The sequence below is a fragment of the Rana temporaria genome, chromosome 10 (genome assembly GCF_905171775.1).
Source record: "Rana temporaria chromosome 10, aRanTem1.1, whole genome shotgun sequence".
NCBI lineage: Eukaryota > Metazoa > Chordata > Amphibia > Anura > Ranidae > Rana > Rana temporaria.
This window is the reverse complement of record NC_053498.1, coordinates 6,036,396-6,059,840: the sequence shown is the minus strand read 5'-3', so window position 1 is coordinate 6,059,840 and position 23,445 is coordinate 6,036,396.

The window sequence follows — 23,445 nt, the reverse complement described above, 5'->3', positions numbered from 1 at the left end:
ACTACTAGTGTCAGGTCACCTGTGGCCAGGTGACAAGTGCACCCCTTTGGAGTCAGGGGTGCACCACAAGGTAGTGAACCCTATAGCAGACTGCTGCGGGTGGACCACAGAGTGGATATGGAGGTGAGGTTCACTGGGGCACAAACAGGGACCCTACAGGAAGCTTGAGCCCAAGATTCCCCAGGGCGCAGAATCTAAGATACAGTTGGTATTCACCAGAGCCTCTAGTGGTGAGGATGGCCTTCGCTGCAACTGGATCCAGGTCGCGGCCCCCGGAGTCCCCTAGGTCACGCTCCGTAGGGAGAGAGGGGAAGCAGCCACTCAGGACACAGAGAAAGTGAGGAATAAGCCGAGTTTGGGGCAACAGGCAGACAAGGATAACCAAGGGACAGGCCAAGGGTCAGGGTCACAGGCAAACAGGAGTAGTCGGAGACAAGCCAAAGTCGGTAAACAGAGATACGTAGCACACAGCAAGCAGGAACACAATACTAACAAACAACGTTGATCAGCAAAGCAGACCAGCAGTGCAGTGGTTATTATTATTATAGAGTTCCTGGGATTGCCTGGGTGGAGCCATACAGGGAGGCAGCCAGATAATTGTCAGTTAAAGCGACGCAGTGCTGAATCGCAAAAAGTGCTCTGGTCTTTGACCAGCAATATGGTCCCGGGCTTAAGTGGTTAATCCCCACCTCCTCTGAAGGATCAGGACGACAATGGATACAAAGCGATTTTAGGCGATTTAGTTCGCATTTGTAGCGCTATACAAGTTATTCACTCACTTATAACTTTTTGAAATGCGTTTTTCTGGATATTCTTGTTGTTATTCTGTCTCTCACTGTTATACTAAACTGACCAATAAAATTATAGACTGATCATTTCTTTGTCATTGGGCAAACGTACAAAATCAGTAGGGGGTCAAATACTTTTTTCCCTCACTGTAGGGTTGAGGAAGTTCTTAAGATAGAGGAATGTTTTATTTATTTTTTTACACGTGATTGGATTAACCACTTAAGGACCGCCTCCTGCACATATACGTCGGCAGAATGGCACGGCTGGGCACAGGCACGTACCTGTACGTCCTCTTTAAGCGCCCAGCCGTGGGTCGCGGGCGCGCGCCCGCAGCGCGCGCCTGTGACCTGGTGACCTGTGACCTGGTCCGAAGCACCGTGACCGCGGCCGTGGGACCCGCGATCGGTCCCCGGAGCTGAAGAACGAGGAGAGCCGTTTGTAAACACACCTTCCCCGTTCTTCACTGTGGCGCTGTCATTAATCGTGTCTTCCCTGATATAGGGAAGCACAATCAATGACGTCACACATCCAGCCCCACCCCTCTACAGTTAGAAACACAGATGAGGTCACACTTAACCCCTTCAGCGCCCCCTAGGGGTTAACTCCCAAACTGCAATTGTCATTTTCACAGTAATCAGTGCATTTTTATAGCATTTTTTGCTGTGAAAATGACAATGGTCCCAAAAATGTGTCAAAATTGTCCGATGTGTCCGCCATAATGTCGCAGTCACGAAAAATCGCCGGCATTAGTAGTTAAAAAAAAAAATTATTAAAAAAATGCAATAAAACTATCCCCTATTTTGTAAACACTATAAATTTTGCGCAAACCAATCGATAAACGCTTATTGCGATTTTTTTTACCAAAAATATGTAGAAGAATACGTATAAAAAAAAAGTTTTTTTTTATATATTTTTGGGGGATATTTATTGTAGCAAAAAGGAAAAAATATTGATTTTTTTTCAAAATTGTCGCTCTATTTTTGTTTATAGCGCAAAAAATAAAAACCGCAGAGGTGATCAAATACCACCACAAGAAAGCTCTATTTGTGGGGAAAAAAGGACGCCAATTTTGTTTGGGAGCCACGTCGCATGACCGCGCAATTGTCAGTTAAATCGACGCAGTGCCGAATCGCAAAAACTGGCCGGGTCCTTTACCTGTATTTTGGTCTGGGTCTTAAGTGGTTAAGTAAGAGTTTTACATCATGTTTAATAGAGAGCAGAATGCATTTGTCAGAATTGTTTTTGCACCATCTGTCTTGACAATTCCGGCACAAAGTTTGTGTTTATAATGGATTAACTACTGCCTAAGAGGGGTGGGATTGGCCCATCTGTTTGCTCAATGGGAGCAAAATGTGGTTCATCAAGATATCTAAAATTAACATAGCTGTTATGACAATACATGATTTCCTAGTTACATGTCATGTGTTGTTATAGTGTTGCTAGGCGAAGGTATGGTGCATTAAACGTATGGTCTCATCATCAGGAGGTAGATGCAAATGCATAAAATGTAAATGTTACCCTTAGTACATACACTATATGGCCAAAAGTATGTGGAAACCAGGCCATCGAGCCTGAGAGTTAGTTGACTCAGACCGCATGATGTTTTCCAAATTTTGGGCCTCTGTTCCAGCCATGACTGTGCCGTGACCACTATTGTTGTCTGGGGTACCGTTACGACCCCAGGCCAAGGGTGGCAGCAGTCAGGTGTTTTGGGTGTTCCCCTTCGGCAGCCAATCAGTGGGGGTTGGTGGTCCCGCTGTGCATGCTGGGGAGGAGTACTTAAGGGACAGACGCCATTGGACCGGGGTCGTCGATCGCTGGTCTGTCATACCACCACCCCCCCCGTGAGTGGCCAAGGGTGAGTGTTCATGTGTTCCTGGCTCCGGGACCACGTTGGTCCAGGGTTGTGATCTACTAAGTAGGCCCGGTAGTCAACAAGAGAGAAGAAAAGAAAAAGGCGCACCAGCCTAGTGTGTTACCGTTGACAATTTAATAGAATAAAAATATAATAAAAAACTACTGACAAGTAAATCAACATAATAGGCTTATCGACAATGCTGTAGTGGATACCCCTCGAACCACACTCCAAAATGGGGGAGAGGATGAAGGTGTGTCACTGCCGGCTGACGCGTAACAAGGCTACAAAGACCTCTTCATCAGAGCCCAGTAGTCAGACTGGGTCTACGTTTGCAGAGTGGTCCTGTGCTGTCCGTCCTGGAGGGAGGAAGCCACTCGATGAAGAACCTTTCTTGGAGAGCACTGAGCAGGAGGCTGGTATCTCAGGAGAGGCCTTGAACTTCATCGAAGGACGCACCATTACTAAAAGGCTGAATGATAATTTTTAGGAAAAAAAAATATACCTTTACAACCCCTTTAAGTTTTTTTCTGAAGGCCAGATGATTCTCTTCCATGCAGATGTTAGTTGGTAGAGCGTTCCATAGCCGTGGTCCTTGGACTGCGAATATTCGTTCTCCTTTAGACTTGTAGCGGGTCTTGGGGATTTGGAGGAGGTTTTGGTTGGTTGATCGAAAGAACGCGATTGGGGGGGTGTAGTATTTTATTTTCTCGCATAGGTATTGAGGAGCCTTTCCTTGTGTGCATTTGTGAGTGAGGCAAAGGGTCTTGAATGTAACCCGATCCTTTATGGCTAGCCAATGGAGGTGATTGATTCCCAGGGTATTTTTTTCCCATTACCAGTCTGGACAACTTGTAGACAAGAAATCTGGAATTTTTGGATAGTCCGAGGTAGAGGGAGTTATAAAGTGATTTGCGTTTTAATGCGTGAAATAAATATTTGACCCCTTCGCAAAACATGACTTAGTAGTTGTTGGAGAAACCCTTGTTGGCAATCACAGAGGTCAGACGTTTCTTGGAGTTGGCCTCCAGGTTCTCACACATCTCAGGAGGGATTTTGTCCTCCTTGACGATCTTCTCAAGTCATTAAGGTTCCCAGGCTGACGTTTGGTGACTCGAACCTTCAGCTCCCTCCAAATATTTCCTATGGGATTAAGGTCTGAAGACTGGCTAGGCCACTCCAGGCCACTCCAGGACGTTCATGTGCTTTATCTTGAGCCACTCCTTTGTAGCCTTGGCCGTGTATTTTTGGTCATTGTCATGCTGGAATTTACATCCACGACCTGTTTTGAATTCATTGGCTGAGGGAAGGAGTTTCTCACCCAAGATTTGACGGTACATGGCCCCGTCCACCTTCCCCTTGATGGAGTGAAATTGTCCTGTCCCCTTATCAGAAAATCACATAGAATGCATTGAGATTAAATAAACTTCTGACTTTATAATCCCTTTAACTTGAATTCTCATTTATTAATTACTGGCTTTAATTTATTATATATATATATATATATATATATATATATATATATATATATATATATATATATATATATATATATATATATATATATTTACAAAACAAAATGGCTTCCATTTCTGTATGTTTTTTGGTGTTGGGTAGTGACCGCTGGTGGTTTTTGGTTTTGGGGGGGTGGCAAACAAGCCGCAAGGACGTTTCTTCGCTAATTACGGTGAGACAACATGAAGATGCGCTGTTAGCCCTCAATTGGGCTCTAAGCCAAAGAGGAGACTTTACCGCAAATATACAGAAAAGATTCTTGGGGATGACCCTAGATTATTGTTTATCCCATTATTACTTCTGGTGTTCTGGATGTTTTTATACACAACAGAAGGGCGCTGCGATGGGCGCCAAGTTCGCTCCTACCATCGTAAACTTTTTCTGAGGGCATGGGAGGACAGATACATTTATAGTTAATCAAGAGACAAGAACCATTGTTCTATAAAATATTTCTAGACAATGTGTTCTTCATTTGGGCTGGTACGGAGCCATCATTATTGGAATTTAGTGAGGAACTGAATCTAAAAAATTATATTGTCAAACTGGATTTTCGTTGGAGTCGAGAACAAATAGACTACTTAGATGTGAATGTGATGTTGCATAATAGTGAATTAAACACAAAGGTATATTTTAAAAACGACAGACCACAATAGCTGCTTGCCAATTCGCAACATGGCTTAAGAATATTCCAAAAGAACAGTTCATGAGAATCAGAAGGAACTGTTCTCGATATTCAGATTTTTTAACACAAACAAAAATAGAAAAGGGATTTAAAACAGCATTTTTAGATAATGTTATACAAGAAGTAAATCAAACAACACAAGCAGGGCCGGTACAAGGGGTGGGCGGAAGGGGAGGATGCCCTGGGGGGAGCAATTTATTGTAAGAAGGGGGTCGCAGTGCTGGCAGTGTGCTGTTAAACATTCTGGGTAACAAGTGACTGTGACTACCGCCAGGCACCCCTACAACACTGCAGAGCTGCACCTGCTTGCAAAGACGTGCCGAGTGCGCTCCTGCACCTCGGTACAAGCAAAGAACTTGGTCTTCGCTTCCCTGTCGGGCAGAGCCGTGGAGTAATCTCCACCCGACAGGCGCTTTCGAATCTTGGCGAGGTGTAACATGACATCACCGAGAGGCCGGCTGAGAGGAGAGAGGACCATAGAGAGCTGCAGGGCAAGAGGAGGAATCAACCAGACAGTCAATAACAAAGTAAGCAGATGGGCATCTATGAATGTGTCACTTTTTGAACGTAGCTTATAGACTACAGTTTGTGCCTAACAGGAACTCGGCTCCCTCTGGTGTCCTTGTATTATATTGCCGCAGTTTGTTGGTTCAGCTATGTTGGGACCAATGCATGATGGACATTGTAGTACAGAGAGACAGAAACTCTATTACTGTGGATTGGAAATAGACTACAATGCCCACAGCGCCACTGTGCTACCAAAGTGCATTGCGCCACGCATAGCCTGATGGGAGAACTTAGTTAAGGCGAGGGAAGGCTTTGTTCTGGCCTCTTGAGACGCAATCTCTCAACAGGCAAGAGGCCTTCCTTGAGTGAGCTTAGGCCTGAGAAGCCTGGGCCTAAAAGTTGCGGAGACCGGAACGCCTGACGGAGTGATCCTTACCACGGCTTTTCTGATCGGACCAAGTAGAGGAACCGGCCCACACTCCACAGCATCCGGAGTTGCCTACCCACCGGCACCTTGTGAGCGGCTGCATGGAGGACCAGGGACCAGAAGCTGTGGAGAGACTGAGAACCAAGAGAGTCCAGATGGAACACATCGGCGAGGCGAGGCCTCATTTGGTGAGAGGGCACCTGCCCACCAACATAAAAAAACTGTGCTGCAGGAAGGTGGTTCCCATAGTCTCACTTACACTTTCTGGAAGTTGCCGCACCACAAGTAGGAACTCATTGCACCTGGGAGTGACATTGCGCTTTGGGAGCTTTATTGCCAATAACACTTTAAGCTGACACGGCAGGACACATGTCGGTGGAACTGTCCGTTGGAAGGAGCCAAAGATCATACAAACTCATATATGTGATATAACTGTCTGTATTCATTTGTGTAGTCATTTGCTATCTCTGGGAGCTGGGTGAGATCTGGTGGAGAAGTATCCCATTGCTGGCATCATTGCATTGGGGGATTGCTCTACTGTGTACTTACTCAGGTCCGACCTCAGGTTGTGTTACTAGGACCTTTTGTATAGCCTAATTCTGAGCCTGTTATAGAACTCTCTACCATTGACTCTTACAGGGCCCTGTTTGAAGTCAACTGTTATTGTGTAATCCTGTTCTATTTTCCTCACCTAGTAAACACCTTACTCTTGGTTTAACTACATCGTGTGGGATTCTGTCTGTTACAGTTGTGGCGCAGGTGACCAGCATCAAGGTAACAGTATTCAATTGCATATATATATATATATATATATATATATATATATATATATATATATATATATATATATACAGGGCTCAAAAATTCAAGTCCTGAGCTACTAGCCAGGCCTCAAGGCGTACTCGCCACCAGTAGCCCTGCCAACCCCTACCATGTCCCGCCCCCTAATTATCTCATGAAATGACACTTAAATGTTTTATGCAGAATTAAGTTATAAAAATAAATATTAACAATAACTTTATCCGTGCCCAAAGATGCAGCCTGCCCATGTCTACCAATGCAGCACGTGTCCCCAGTGCAGCCATGTGTCCCCAGTGCAGCCACATATCCCCAGTGCAGCCATGTGTTCCCAATGCAGCCACGTATCCCCAATGCAGCCACGTATCCCCAATGCAGCCACGGGTCCCCAATGCAGAAAATGTCCCCAATGCAGCAAAATGTCACCAGTGGAGCATGTGTCCCCATTGCAGCCAGTGTCCCCAATGCAGCAAAATGTCACCATTGGAGCCTGTGTCCCCATTGCAGCCAGTGTCCCCATTGCAGCCAGTGCCCCATTGCAGCCAGTGTCCCCATTGCCGCCAGTGTCCCCATTGCCGCCAGTGTCCCCATTGCTGCAAAATGTCCCTATTGCAGCCAGTGTCCCCATTGCAGCCAGTGTCCCCATTGCAGCCAGTGTCCCCATTGCAGCCAGTGTCCCCATTGCCGCCAGTGTCCCCATTGCCGCCAGTGTCCCCATTGCTGCAAAATGTCCCTATTGCAGCCAGTGTCCCCATTGCAGCCAGTGTCCCCATTGCAGCAAAATGTCCCCATTGCATCAAAATGTCCCCATTACAGCCAGTGTCTCCATTGCAGCAAAATGTCCCCAGTGGAGCCTTTATCCCCATATTGCAGCCAGTGTCCCCACATTGCAGCCAGTGTCCCCATATTGCAGCCAGTGTCCCCACATTGCAGCCAGTGTCCCCATATTGCAGCCAGTGTCCCCTTATTGCAGCCAGTGTCCCCATTGCAGCCAGTGTCCCCATTGCAGCCAGTGTCCCCATTGCAGCCAGCCTCCCCATTGCAGCCAGCGTCGACATTGCAGCCAGTGTCCCCATTGTAGCCTACCTGTGCTGGGTAAGAGAGAGGAGCCGGAGCCGCTGCTGCAGCCTGGTTGTTCAAAGCACGGGGAGCATAACAGCTTTCAATTCAATAGCTGTGTTCCCCGCCGCGAGCCGTCATATACAGCACCCTCCCCCCTCGTCCGGTAAACTTTGTTAGACAGATCACCCATCTAATCCTGGGATGGGTGCCTGGACAAGGGGAAGGGGCTGTATATGACGGTGCGCGGCGGGGAACACAGCTATTGAATTGAAAGCTGTTATGTTCCCCACGCTTTGAACAATCAGACGGCCGTGGCGCCAGCAGCAGCGACTCTTCTCTCCTCTCCTTGCTCACCCCCCCCCCTGCTTCCAGGCAGCCCACACTCGCCAGCCCTCAAAATTTACTCGCAGAATGCGAGCAGGCGAATTTTGAGGGCTGTATATATATATATATATATATATATATATATATATATAGTACTGTATGGTATCATTGTGGTTCCTAACTGCCAGTGGGTTCCACAGTCACATTGTTGTCCAGTTGTGCCAAGGGAGGGTTCGAGCCAAACTTCTGGGGTTGATAGGCAGAGCGTAGACCCAAATCTAAACCAGCAGCTCCTACGGGGGTAGTGCTACAAATGGATGAATTGGCTAACTCGGGCAAAGAGGTGAGAAAGCCGAGGGGATTTCAAATCCCCAGACCGGTACAGCGGCCATACGAGCTGTCAATGCGGGGGATCGCTGGACTCCAGGTTGTTGTTTTTTTTTTCTTATTCATTACTCAGACCACTGTTTCAGGGCAACAGGAAATAGATACATATTAAAGCGGGAGTTCACCCATTTGTAAAAAAAAAAAATTTCTCCCCTTAGCTTCCTGCTCGTTCGGTCTAGGGGAATCGGCTATTTGTAACAAAATATGAGCTGTACTTACCGTTTTCGAGATGCATCTTCTCCGTCGCTTCCGGGTATGGGTCTTCGGGAGCGGGCGTTCCTTCTTGATTGACAGCCTTCCGAGAGGCTTCCGACGGTCGCATCCATCGCGTCTCTCGTAGCCGAAAGAAGCCGAACGTTGGTGCGGCTCTATACTGCGCCTGCGCACCGACGTTCGGGCTTCTTTCGGAAAATCGTGACGCGATGGATGCGACCGTCGGAAGCCTCTCGGAAGCCTGTCAATCAAGAAGGAACGCCCATTCCCGAAGCCCATACCCGGAAGCGACGGAGAGGATGCATCTCGTAAACGGGTAAGTACTGCACATATTTTAAAATAAATAGCCGATTCCCCTAGTAAAAACGAGCAGGAAGCTAAGGGGAAAAAGTGCCCTCTAAGGGTGAACCCCCGCTTTAAGCAATGAATTATTTGAATATATGGGTCGACGTTGCAAAAACAATGGCTGAGGGCAGGGATGAGTCAAACCTACACTTATAACAATACCACATCACTGCAGTCAGGACAATCCACCAGCCATTATTGTCTTTGTTAAAGCCTTAAGCTTAGCTTTAATCCTTCCCTCTTCACCCACCTATAATGCTGCAGGCGCTAGATTATTCTTCTTCTTTTTTTACCGTGTGAAAGATACAATCTTGACGTCTAATCTCAAAAATTGAGATTTACCCATTTAGGGTAACAAGATATATACATTAGCAACTGATCTTATAATGTCAACTGATCTTCCCCATAGATTTCCTGCTGTAGGCTGTCCAAATAAACTTAACAACTCTCCAACCAAGGGCAACCAAGAGGCATGGAGGAGCTCAGCTTTGAGGAAAGATCAGAGGAACTGAATTTATTCTCTCTGGAGAAGAGGAGAATAAGGGGGGGATATATATGATCAACATCAGGCCCAGACTGGCCATAGGGCAAACCGGGCATATGCTGTCGGAAATTCCGACAGCAAATGTCCGATGGAGCCTACACACGGTGGGAATTTCCGACAACAAACTCCCATCGAACATTTGTTGTCGGAAATTCTGACCGTGTGTACGCGTCATAAGAGTTGTGAAAATGTGGACTAGACTCCCTCCAGAGGGGGGTTCTAACCCCTTCAGGGGCCCCTACAGGATAACCCCTTCACTGCCAGTGAAATTTTCACAGTAATCAGTGCATTTTTATAGCACTGATCGCTGTAAAAATGGCAATGGTCCCAAAATAGTGTCAAAAGTGTCCGATGTGTCCGCCATAATGTCGCAGTCACGATAAAAATCACTGATCGCCGCCATTACTAGTAAAAAAAAAAAAATATTAATAAAAATGCCATAAAACTATCCCCTATTTTATAAACACTGTTAGCTGTATTCATAAAGACGTGCCTAACGTTAGGCAGGCGTAGCGTATCTCATCTACGCTACGCCGCCGTAAGTTAGAGAGGCAAGTGCTGTATTCACAAAGCACTTGCGTCCTAAGTTACAGCGGCGTAGCGTAAATGTGCCGGCGTTAGCGCACCTAATTCAAATTGTGATGAGGTGGGCGTGTTTTATGGCAATGAATCGTGACCCGACGTGATTGACGTTTGGGCGTCCGCTGGGTGGCGTTCCCATCGTTTTCCGCGTCGAGTATGCAAATTAGCTATTTTCGACGATACACGAACGTACGAGCGGCCGTCGTATTCTTTTACGTCGTCTCTAGTCTGCTTTTTTCGGCGTATAGTTAAAGCTGCTATTTGGTGGCGTACGCAATGTTAAGTATGGCTGTCGTTCCCGCGTATAATTTAAAAAATGTTATTTTGTTTGCGTAAGTCGTCCGTGAATCGGGCTGGAGTAATTTACGTCCACGTCAAAACAATGACGTCATTTAGCGCAATGCACGGCAGGAAATTTAGGGACGGCGCATGTGCAGTTCATTTGGCGCGGGGACGTGCTTCATTTAAATGAAACACGCCCCCTACTCGCCGCATTTGAATTGTGCGCCATTACGAGAGATACACTACGCCGCCGTAACTTACGGCGCAAATTCTTTGTGGATTCGAAGCTGGGAAAAGTAAGTTACAGCGGCGTAGCGTATATCACATACGCTGCGCCCATGCAATTGTTTGTGAATCTGCCCCGATGACCACGGGGATACCCGCGATCGTCTCACGGAAAGGACGAACGGGGAAATGCTGATGTAAACAAGCATTTCCCCATTCTTTCGAGTAGCAGGACACTGATCACAGATCCCTGTAATCGGGAGCGGTGATCAGTGTCGTGTCACACATAGGATGCATTAAGGTGAATTTTTTTTTTCCTTTACAACCCCTTTAACCCCTTCAGTGCCCCCTGCTGGTCACATTTACACAGTAATAAGGGCATATTTATAGCACTGATCACTGTGTAAATGACAATGGTCCCAAAATAGCACCAAAAGTGTCCAATGTGTCCGCCATAATGTCGCAATCACGATAAAAATAGCAGATCGTAGGCAAGGTAGGTAAACTGACACAAGTCCACCATAGAGGTGAATGGAGGGTCTCATTGGCTCTGCTCTCAACTCCAGCTGCTTGCTTCCTCTACCGGCGGCTCCATTCTCAACATTGATGCTCTGGGATGGTGTGTCAGGAACCCACCATCCCAGAGCAGGAAGTTGGGGCCACATCAGAGGGCTCCTTTCACCACGTGTGACAGTTGGGCACCCCTGCTATAAGGTAATCTGGTTTTCGTGTAAGGCCTTGTACTCACGGCAGGACATGTCCGATGAAAACGGTCTGCAGACCGTTTCCATCGGACATGTCTGGCCGGGGACTGCCCGGGGACTTCTGTTCGATGGCTATACACACCATCAAACAGAAGTCCGCGCGTAAACAATACGCGGGGCGTGTCCGCGGTGTCGCCGCGACAATGACGCGGCGACGTGGGCGGCCTGCCTTTAAAATGCTTCCACGCATGCGTCGAAGTCATTCGACGCATGCGAGGGATGGCGGGCGGCAGGACATGTACGGTAGGTCTGTACAGACGACCGTACATGTCCGGGCGGACAGGTTTCCAGCGAACTGTTTTAAAGCAAGTTCAGGAAACAGTTGTCCGCTGGAAACCTGTCCGATCCGCCCGAAAATGGTCCGCTCGGGCCAACACACGGCCAAACATGTCTGCTGAAACTGGTCTGCGGACCAGTTTCAGCAGACATGTTTGGTCGTGAGTACGGGGCCTGATAATGACAGTCAAAAAATAAAAAATTTCAAATACACATCTTTCCAATAGCAAAAATGTTTGTACTGTGTGTAACTAAAATTATAGACAAATGTAATTACTCCTTTAGGCTGCAGAGTACAGAGCAAACTCTGCTCATTGTAAAACCCAGGGAGTGATCTATCTTTTTATTATGTGAGTGCAATATGTACCATGGGCTTGGCCAGCTACCTTCCGGTTCCTTCCTGACGGCCATATTCTGCATACCTTCTGCCTGCCTCGAGTGCCAGCATATTGCCCGCTACTGGGCTTGACCTGCCCCTCTACACTGTCTTTTCACAATCCTTCGGAGACTCTCCTATCCATGCTTCAGGAGAAGCCACCAAAGAATTGGACTTTCGGCACTTGAGCCACTTCGTGCCTTACAATCCCAGTCGCCACCTCCGGGGGTGCTTTGACCAAAGCCGCAAGGGAAACCCTCCCATCACTTCGGCATCTAGCCAGCTACATGATACTCAAGGAGCAGTTGGTCGACTATTATGTGGACATTGGTCTGCCATATGGGAGGACCATAATTTAAAGAAACCCATAAGAGACAAAGAGCAAATAGTGTACAAAAAGAGGTCAGGTGACTATAAGGTTCCGTGTGAGTAAGACAGAAAAAGGTAAATTGTTGAAGATACATAGTATAGTGGAAATTCCAAAGGCAAAAATGTCTGTACTGTGTGTTACATTACAAAAGTAATTACCCCCTTAGGGGCAAACACATTGCTCATTTTGAAACCCAGGGAGTAGTCTGTTTTAAGTTATGTGAGTAAAATATGTACCATGTTGACAAGAAAATAAAAAATGCTGAACAATCGAATCTCAGGACATCTGTATGAGGTAGGGGTTGATTTTCTAAAACTGCAGGGTGCAAAATCTGGTGCAGCTGCACATGGTAGCCAATCAGCTTTTAACCACTTAAGCCCCGGACCAAAATGCTGCCTAAAGACCCAAGGGGTTTTTACAGTTCGGGACTGCGTCGCTTTAACAGACAATTGCGCGGTCGTGCGACGTGGCTCCCAAACAAAATTGGCGTCTTTTTTTCCCCACAAATGGAGCTTTCTTTTGGTGGTATTTGATCACCTCTGCGGTTTTTATTTTTTGCGCTATTAAAAAAAAACGGAGCGACAACTTTGAAAAAAATGCTATATTTTTTACTTTTTGCTGTAATAAATATCCCCCAAAAACATATACCGTATTTTCCGGCGTATAAGACGACCCGGCGTATAAGACGACCCCCTAATTTTCCAGGAAAATTTTTGGTTTTGGGATATACTCACTGCATAAGACTACCCCCTTTTTTTCAAGCCCCACTGTGCCATTACATGCCCCCACTGTGCCATTACATGCCCCCACTGTGCCATTACATGCCCCCACTGTGCCATTACATGCCCCCACTGTGCCATCACATTAAATGCCCCCACAGTGCCATCACATTACTTTCCCCCACAGTGCCATCACATTGCATGCCCCCACAGTGCCATCACATTGCATGCCCCCACAGTGCCATCACATTGCATGCCCCCACAGTGCCATCACATTGCATTCCCCCACAGTGCCATCACATTGCATTCCCCCACAGTGCCATCACATTGCATGCCCCACAGTGCCATCACATTGCATTCCCCCACAGTGCCATCACATTGCATGCCCCCACTTTCCCCCTCACTGTGCCATCACTCACGTTTTGCAGGCCGGTGACAGTCTCCGTCTGCTGCGAGCGTCCATGATTTCAAAGCCGCGCGCCGTCTTCTCAGCGTGTCCTGTGATTGGCAGAACACACATTTTCCCAGTAGCGCCTCTGTTCTATGTTCCGCCAATCACGGATGCCTTCTCATCTCGTCCGAGGATGAGAAGGCATCCGTGATAGGCGGAAAACAGAACAGAGGCGCTGCTGGGAAGATTTCTGTTCCGCCAATCACAGGACAGCGAGGACGTGCTGAGAAGACGGCGCGCAGCTTTGAAATTATGACGATCGCAGCTGCACGGAGACCGTACCCGGCGTATAAGACGACCCCCGACTTTGGATGCATTTTTTTGCATCCAAAAAGTCGTCTTATACGCCGGAAAATACGGTATAACATTTTTTTTCCCTCAGTTTAGGCCGATACGTATTCTTCTACCTATTTTTGGTAAAAAAAATCGCAATAATCGTTTATCGGTTGGTTTGCGCAAAATTTATAGTGTTTACAAAATAGGGGATAGTTTTTTTGCATTTTTTTTTTTTTTTACTACTAATGGCGGCGATCAGCGATTTTTTTCGTGACTGCGACATTATGGCGGACACTTCGGACAATTTTGACACATTTTTGGAACAATTGTCATTTTCACACCAAAAAATGCATTTAAATTGCATTCTTTATTGTGAAAATGACAGTTTGCAGTTTGGGAGTTAACCACAGGGGGCGCTGTAGGAGTTAGGGTTTACTTTGTGTGTGCTTACTAGTGTAGGGGGGTGTGGCTGTAGGAATGACGTCATCGATCGTGTCTTCCCTATAAAGGGAATGACGCGATCGATGCGCCGACACAGTGAAGCACGGGGAAGCCGTGTTTACATACGGCTCTCCCCGTTCTTCAGCTCCGGGGAGCGATCGCGACGGAGCGGCTATAAACGAATAGCCGCGCCGTCGTCCCGGATCGCTCCTGAAGCCACGGGGACCGCCGCATGTACGGGGGGGGGGGGTCCCGATCGGACCCCCGACCCACGTCAAGCAGAGCACGTATATATACGTGCATGTGCCTGCCTGTGCCATTCTGCTGACGTATATGTACATGCGGCGGTCCTTAAGTGGTTAAATTCAGCTTGTTCAATAAGAGCCGGTTCACACTGGGGCGACTTGGGATCTGACTTGAAGTCGCCTCAAGTCGTCCCAAGTCACGCTGTCGAGAAAAACAATGCAAGTGAATGGGAGCGGTGTTAATACACACAACTTGAGCCGCTCCGACTTCAAAAGAAGTTCCTGTACTACTTCAATCCGACTTGTAGGCGATTTGTACCCATTGATTTCAATGGAAGTCGCCTCCAAGTCTGATCACTGTCTTAACTGAAGCGACTTTCCAGGAAGATAACATACATTTCTCAGGCAAACCTCTCCCTCCCCCTCCCTCCCCTAGAGCTGATTGTTGTTTGATTGGCCACTGGAAAGTCTCCTGTCCTGGAGACGACTAGTGTTGCTCACGAATATTCGCATTGCGAATATTCGACTCGAATATAGCATATTCGAGAAATCGCGCTATATTTCGAATTTCGCGGTGAATATTCGCAATTCCGAATATTCGATTTTTTACAATTTTTTTTTTTAGAACAGATCACATCCTAGATATCTCCATCGACGTCTAAAAGCATTGCTGGTATGATTAGAGACCCTGGGCCGAGTAGCTGAAGCGTTCATTGAATTTTGCCGAAAAATCGCAATATTTTTTGGCTAAAATATCACAAATATTCTATTTCAGAGTGCTCCTACAGCAGTTTTCGAAATATCTGCAAACAATTTCGCATTCGCATTTAGTGAAATTGCGCTAAAATATCTCGAATATTCGATTTCAGAATGAGCCAATCAGAGCGCTCCTACAGCATTTGGGGAAATTCCGCAATAATCATCGCATTCGCAATATTGCGAAATTTCGATAAAATATCACGAATATTCTGAGCCAATCAGAGCGCTCCTCCAGCATTTCTCGAAATTGCGCAATAAATATCGCATTCGCATTTTGCGAAATTTCGACAAAATATCACGAATATTCTGAGCCAATCAGAGCGCTCCTCCAGCATTTCTCGAAATTGCGCAATAAATATCGCATTCGCATTTTGCGAAATTTCGACAAAATATCAAGAATATTATGAGCCAATCAGAGTGCTCCTACTGCAGTTATTAAAAATTCGCAATTATTTTCGCATTCGCAATAGCGAAAAATCGCAATCATTTAATTTCGGTAAAATATCACGAATATTCGAATTTAGCGAATATATCTCGAATATTCAAATATATATTCGAGATATATCGCGAAATCGAATATGGCATATTCTGCTCAACACTAGAGACGACTTCAAGTCGTGTTGTAAATCGCCTCAGATCGCCCTGTGGTTCATGCTCAAGTCGTGTCGGAGTCGCCTCTGAAAGTCGCGCTGGAAGTCGTGTCGCCCTAGTGTGAACCGACTCTAACACTTCGGCAAAAAAAAAAAATCCTGGAAGCTGTTTGGTTTCTATGAAGAGCTGCACCAGATTTTGCACTCTCCCGAAAGGTTTGGCCCGAGCATGAGTTTGGGCCAAACATTTGCCTGTTTGGCCGTTCGCCAAACACCCAAATTTGAAGGGTGTTCGTCCCGACATCAAAATGAAATCTATTTACTCTTTTGCAGGGGTAGACATTATATAGTCGTTATCATAGTCCAATCATAAAAGGGGGAGTGGTTAGTATGATAGATATACATTTTATCATTATACAGTAGACATTTTGCCACTCTTAACCACTTGAGAGCCGCGCTATAGACGAAAGACGTCTACAGCGCGGCTCTCAACTGCCGGGTGGACGTCCCTGGACCCGCGATTGGCGGTGACAGCAGGGACATGGAGCTCTGTGTGTAAACACAGAGCTCCACGTCTGTCAGGGAGAGAGGAGACCGATGCTGTGTCCCTTGTACATAGGGACACAGCATCGGTCACCTCCCCCAGTCATTCCCCTCCCCCCCACACAGTTAGAACACACCCAGGGAATAAATTTAACCCCTTCCTCACCCCCTAGTGTTAACCCTTTCCCGGCCAGTCACATTTATACAGTAATTAGTGCATATTTATAGCACTGATCGCCGTATAAATGTGAATGGTCCCAAAATTGTGTCAAAAGTGTCCGATTCGTCTGCCGCAATATCGCAGGCCTGACAAAAAAAAAATAATCGCAGATCGCCGCCATTACTAGTAAAAAATAAAAAATAAATCATAAATCTACCCCCTATTTTGTAGGCGCTATAACTTTTGCGCAAACCAATCAATATACGCTTATTGCGATTTTTTTAACAAAAATATGTAGAAGAATACGTATCGGCCTAAACCGAGTAAAAAATAAAATTAAAATTGGGATATTATTATAACATAAAGTTAAAAAAATTGGGGCAGATCCACAAAAGAATAGATACGCCGGCGTAATTTTAAATTTCCTGCGTCCTATCTTTGTTTTGTATCCACAAAACAAGATACGACGGCATCTCGGGTCGTCTTAGTACGCCGTCGGATCTAAGCTGCAATTTTTCGGCGCTAGGTGGCGTTTCCGTCGAAATCCGCGTCGAGTATGCAAATTAGCTAGTTACGGCGATCCACGAACGTACGTCCGCCCGGCGCATTTTTTTACGTCGTTTGCGTTCGGCTTTTTCCGGCGTATAGTTAAAGCTGCTGTTATGAGGCGTACTCAATGTTAAGTATGGCCGTCCTTCCCGCGTAGAAATTTGAAATGTTTACGTCGTTTGCGTAAGTCGTTCGCGAATAGGGATTTGCGTAGAATGACGTCACCGTCAGAAGCATTGGCTTGTTCCGGGTTCATTTCGAGCATGCGCACTGGGATACCCCCACGGGCGGCGCATGCGCAGTTAAAAAAAACGTTGTTTACGTCGGGTCACAACGTATTTACATAAAACACGCCCCCATCACAGAGATTTGAATGGCGCGCCATTACGCCGCCAAAGATACACTACGCCGCTGTAACTTACGGCGCAAATTCTTTGAGGATTTTCGAAAAAAAAATAAGTTACGGCGACGTAGTGTATCTTAGATACGCTGCGCCCGTCGTATTATTGCGCGCAGGTACGTGGATCTGCCCCATTGTGTTTTTTTTTTTCCAAAATTTCTGTCTTTTTTTGTTTATAGCGCAAAAAATTAAAATCGCAGAGATGATCAAATACCACCAAAAGAAAGCTCTATTTGTGGGAAAAAAATGATACAAATATAACTTGGGTACAGCGTTGTATGATCGAGCAAATGGCATTCAAAATGCATCAGCGCTGAAAGCTGAAAATTGCTCTGGGCAGGAAGGGGGTTTAAGTGCCCAGTAAGGAAGTGGTTAGGATGGCCGACATCAGTTTTGACCCTCTCAATGTGGCTGACACAGTTTCGTTATTAATAAGAATCAACACAAGGGCCCAGATTCAAGAAGCACTTGCGCCCGCGCAACCATAGTTGCGCGGCGCAAGTGCTTACTTGCTCCGGTGTAACGAGTGCTCCTGATTCAGGAACCTCGTTACACCGAATGCAGCCTAGGATGTGACAAACATAAGCCTCCTTATGCCTTCACATCCCAGGCTGCATTCTTGCGTTGGCCGCTAGGGGGCGCGGCCATTGTGATCGGCGTGTAGTATGCAAATTGCATACTACCACCGATTCACAAAAGTTGCGCGGGCCCTGCGTACGCAAGGTACGGAGTTTCCGTACGGCGCCTTTAGCATAAGGTTGCTCCTGCTAATAGCAGGCGCAGCCAATGCTAAAGTATAGCTGCGCCTCCCGCTCGCGACGTTCAAATTTAACGTCGTTTACGTAAGTGAACCGTGAATGGCTCTGGACGCCATTCACGTTCACTTACAAGCAAATGACGTCCTTGCGACGTCATTTGCCGCAATGCACGTCGGGAAAGTTTCCCGACGGAGCATGCGCTGTTCGCTCGGCGCGGGAGCGCGCCTAATTTAAATGATTCCCGCCCCTGGCGGGATCATTTACATTAGGCAGCCTTGCGCCCGGCTGCTTAGCATATTGCCCGCGCAATTTATGGAGCAACTGCTCCGTGAATCGCGGGCAAAGCGCAATATTTGCGTGGGCGCAGAGAAAAAAATTTGCTCTTTGCCCACGCAAATATTGCGCGATTCTACTTGAATCTGGGCCAAGGGCTATAGCTCATAGTCACAAGGTTTCACTTCCCTGTACCAATGTCTGCACAGAAAAAAGGACCCTGGACAGTGGCTCCAAATAGACCAGCACTCCGCAAGTTATGCATGCTATTGCAAAACTGCTGCTCTATACAAAATACAAGATTTAACCCAACTTATAATACTACTATAGTACTTATAAAACTTATAACACTAGTTAATTTCCTTAACCAGTGGGTCCAAGCTAGAATACCGCATATACTCGAGTATAAGCCGAGTTTTTCAGCACATTTTTTGGTGCTGAATATGCCCCCCTCGGCTTATACTCGAGTCACCTTTTTGCGCCTGATCTCCCGTACTTTGGGGACCCGGGAACCGGCCGGCCGGCCGTAGGTCCCCTGGACCCCAAACTTGACTCACATGTAGCCCCACTGTTTCTGTTGCTGTTTTTTACAAGTGTGCAAAGTTTGTTGTCCGGGGGACCTATGGCCGGGAAGCATCGATTTTTCCAAATCCTGGCACCCTTTCCATAGACTCCAATGTTAAACGGACATTTCTCCAGTGAATTTGGGGACCCGGTACTGGCCAGTCGTAAGTCCCCTGAACCCGGACCTTGGCACACATGTAGCCCCATTTCTCCTCTACAAGTGTGCAAAGTGTTGTTGTCTGTGGGACCTACGACCGGGAAGCACCGACTTTTCAAAGCCGGCTACTCCTTCCATAGACTCCCATGTTAAACGTCAGTCTAGTCATTGACACAGTGAGGCATGGGCACAGTGAGGCGTGGACACAGTGAGACATGGACACAGTGAGGCATGGGCACAGTGAGGCATGGACACAGTGAGGCATGGGCACAGTGAGGAATGGACACAGTGAGGCATGGGCACAGTGAGGCATGGGCACAGTGAGGCGTGGACACAGTGAGGCATGGACACAGTGAGGCATGGACACAGTGAGGCATGGGCACAGTGAGGCCTGGACACAGTGAGGCATGGGCACAGTGAGACATGGGCACAGTGAGGCCTGGGCACAGTGAGGCATGCACATGGACACAGTGAGGCAGAGTGAGGCACAATGAGGCATGCAGATGGACACCCTAGGCTTATCCTCGAGTCAATACTTTTTTCCCATTTTTTTGTGGTCAAATTAGGTGCCTCGACTTTTTTTCAGGTATATACGGTATATGACCCCATATCACTATAGTGGGGTCCTTATGCTATGCCAATTACTACAACCCCCTCTTTCAGTTACGGCGGTGACTGATACTCACGCATCGTGACATACTCCTGGGTATCATGGTAAGAGCTAAGATACATTCCATTTGATGCAGCCGGATCGGGAACCCGAGTGCCTCGGGAGATCATACACATAATAAACGTGGGCCTAGGTGGCATACTGGTGGTCCTGGTCGGACTCTGAGGGGGGCTGCGCTGGTAAACTATAAGCACAAACCCCCCCCCTGTCAGAAGATCAGCCGATCGGCTCTCCCCTACTCGCGAGTGAGGAAAAGCCGATTAGCGGATCTTTCTGTTTACATTGTGATCAGCCGTGATTGGACACGACTGATCACGTGGTAAAGAGCCTCCGCCGGAGCAGTGATTTTAGTGATGCTTAAAGTGAAACAATAAAAATGAAAAAATCCTTTAAATATAGTTCCATGGGGGATCCCCTTAGTCTGCCTGTCAAGTGACACATATGTACCATGTATAGAACCTGCTGCAGCAAAACTTACATTTATAAAGAAAAATTAATTACATTTATGCACCCCCCCCAATCCATACCTGGCCATTTTGGGTCTGGTATGGATTTTAATGGGAACTCCATACCAAAATGTAAAAAAAATGCAGCTCAACATAGAAAAAGGGGGGACAAGCGGGTGCCCCCCCTCCTGAACCATACCAGGCCTTATGGCTCTGCCCTCCCCACCCCAAAGCAACTTGGGCCTATTCCCCACAACCCTGGGCGGTGGTTGGGGGGTCTGCAGGCGGTGGGCTTATCGGAATCTGGAAGCCCTCTTTTACAAGGGAGCCTTCAGATCCCGGACCTCTCCCTATGTGGATGAGTTTCAGGTACATCATATCCCTACCCATTCACCCCCAAAAAAAATTATTATTATATAAAAAAAAATTTCCCCCTATGTAGATTCATCATCAATCACAACGCCCGCCGAACCGCCGAACCCGAAAAATAAGAAAAAATGCTCCGCCCGCAACGAAGGTTAATCTGCGAAATGCCTGGTCTGCCATTTGACACTTCTTAAGTAGGAAAGGGGCAGGGCCGTCTGGTGACCTCATCCCTTGTGACATCAACAAATGGTGCATGCTGGGTAGTTGACATCACAAGAGGGTGGAGCCACCAGGTAACATCACCAGATGGCCCTGCTTCTTACCTAATGAAGAGCTGCCAAATGGCGGAGCAGGCATTTGGTGGTCAGCCTTCTTTGTGGGCGGAGCGTTTTTTTTTTTTAATCTTTTTTCAGGTCCAACGGTAGCAGTGCGGCGGACACCGTGATTCACGATGGATCTACACCGGGGGACACTGTTTTTGAAGGTTTTTTACCTTCATGTATAGAATGCATAAAAGTAAAAGCCTTCCAGCTTTTACAATCACTTTGAGGCCTCGTACACACGACCGAACATGTCTGCTGAAACTGGTCCGTCGGACCAGTTTCCGCGGACATGTTCGGTCGTGTGTACGGCCGACCGGACAATTTTCCTGCAGATCGGACAGGTTTCCAGCGGTTGCCTGTCCGTCGGACATGTTCGGTCGTCTGGACGACTCACCGGACATGTCTGCTCGGCCGAAAGCCCTCGCATGCGTCGAAGTGATTCGACGCATGCGTGGAAGCATTGACCTTCCAGGGTCGCGCACGTCGCCGCGTCATCGTCGCCGTAACGTCGCCTTCACGTCGTCGTAACGTCACCGCGTATTCTGTCCGCGCGGATTTTGGTTTGATGGTGTGTACAACCATCAGACCAAAATCTCCGAGCGGACATGTCCGATGAAAACGGTCCGCAGACCGTTTTCATCGGACAGATCCGCTCGTGTGTACAAGGCCTAAGGCTTGGCATATATATATTTATTTTTTTAAGCACATGATTAGAGCCTGATGCTCTAATTGGCTTCAAAAAAGGGTGGGCTTGGGGCGCAGAGCACTGTGCCCTGAGTCCACCCAGTTGTGTCCACCCAGCTCCTCCTGGCCAATCAGGAAGGCGTCCTGAGACCCGAGGAGTCTTAGGACTCTGAGGAACGTTTCCAACTCCTTGTTGTATCTATGCCACCAAGAATGAAGGCAAACGTGGGTCCAGCCGGGTACTGGCAAGAGGGGGACCAAATAATAAAGTGGCCGGCGAGTTTATAATGTTTGATAAGCATTTGCATGCGTTAAAAATTGTAATCCACCATTTATTTCATCAGGGCCTTTGCTTTTTAGAAAATATGTTTTGAGGGTTTTAATGAAACTTCTGGTTTAAAATGTGGGCTTTAACACATACGTAAAAATGCAAAAAAAATTTTTTTTTAAATAATACAAAATAATACAAATCAAACATTTTAAAGGGCTAAAAAAATAAAAGAAATAATAAAAATCTAACATAAAATAATAATAACATAGGGCCAGATTCACAAAAGAGATACGACGGCGTATCTCCTGATACGCCGTCGTATCTTTGAGATACGATTGTCGTATCTATGCGCCTGATTCATAGAATCAGTTCCGCATAGATAGCCCTAAGATCCGACAGGTGTAATTGACTTACACCATCGGATCTTAGGCTGCAATTCTAGGCGGTCGGCGTAGAATATGCAAATGACTAGTTACGCCGATTCACGAAAGTCCGCTTTGCCCGTCGCTCTAAATTTACGTCGTTTCTGTAGAGATACGCGGCGTAAAACTAAGGGTGCCCTAAGTATGGCCGTCGTCCCCGCGTCGAAATTTTAAATTTCACGTCGTTTGCGTAAGTCATCCGTGAATGGCGCTGGACGCCATTTACGTTCACGTCGAAACCAATGACGTCCTTGCGACGTCATTTATCGCAATGCACGTCGGGAAATTTTAGGGACGGAGCATGCGCAGTACGTTCGGCGCGGGAACGCGCCTAATTTAAATGGTCCCCGCCCCATTTGAATTAGGCGGGCTTGCGCCGGGCGGATTTACGCTACGCCGCCGCAAGTTTACAGGTAAGTGCTTTGTGAATCAGGCACTTGCGCTGTAAACTTGCGGCGGTGTGACGTAAATGGGATACGTTACGCCGCCGCAGCGTAACGCATTTCTATGTGAATCTGGCCCATATTTTTTAAAGGGCTAAAAAAAAAAAAAATTCAATAAAAATCAAACATAAAATAATAATATTTTTTAAAGGGCTAAAAAAAAAAGAAATAATAAAAATCAAACATAAAATAGTAATAATATTTTTTTTTTTTTAAAGGGCTAAAAAAATGAAAAAAATAAAATATAAAATCAAAGATAAAACAATAAAAAAAATGTTTTAAATGGCTCTAAAAAAACATTATTGCTCATCCTCACAGAATTCTTATAATTTTTTTCTATGTGAATCTGGCCCATATTTTTTAAAGGGCTAAAAAAAAAAAAATTCAATAAAAATCAAACATAAAATAATAATAATATATATTTTTAAGGGCTAAAAAAAAAAAGAAATAATAAAAATCAAACATAAAATAGTAATAATATTATTTTTTTTTAAAGGGCTAAAAAAATGAAAAAATAAAATATAAAATCAAAGATAAAACAATAAAAAAAATGTTTTAAATGGCTCTAAAAAAACATTATTGCTCATCGTCACAGAATTCTTATATTTTTTT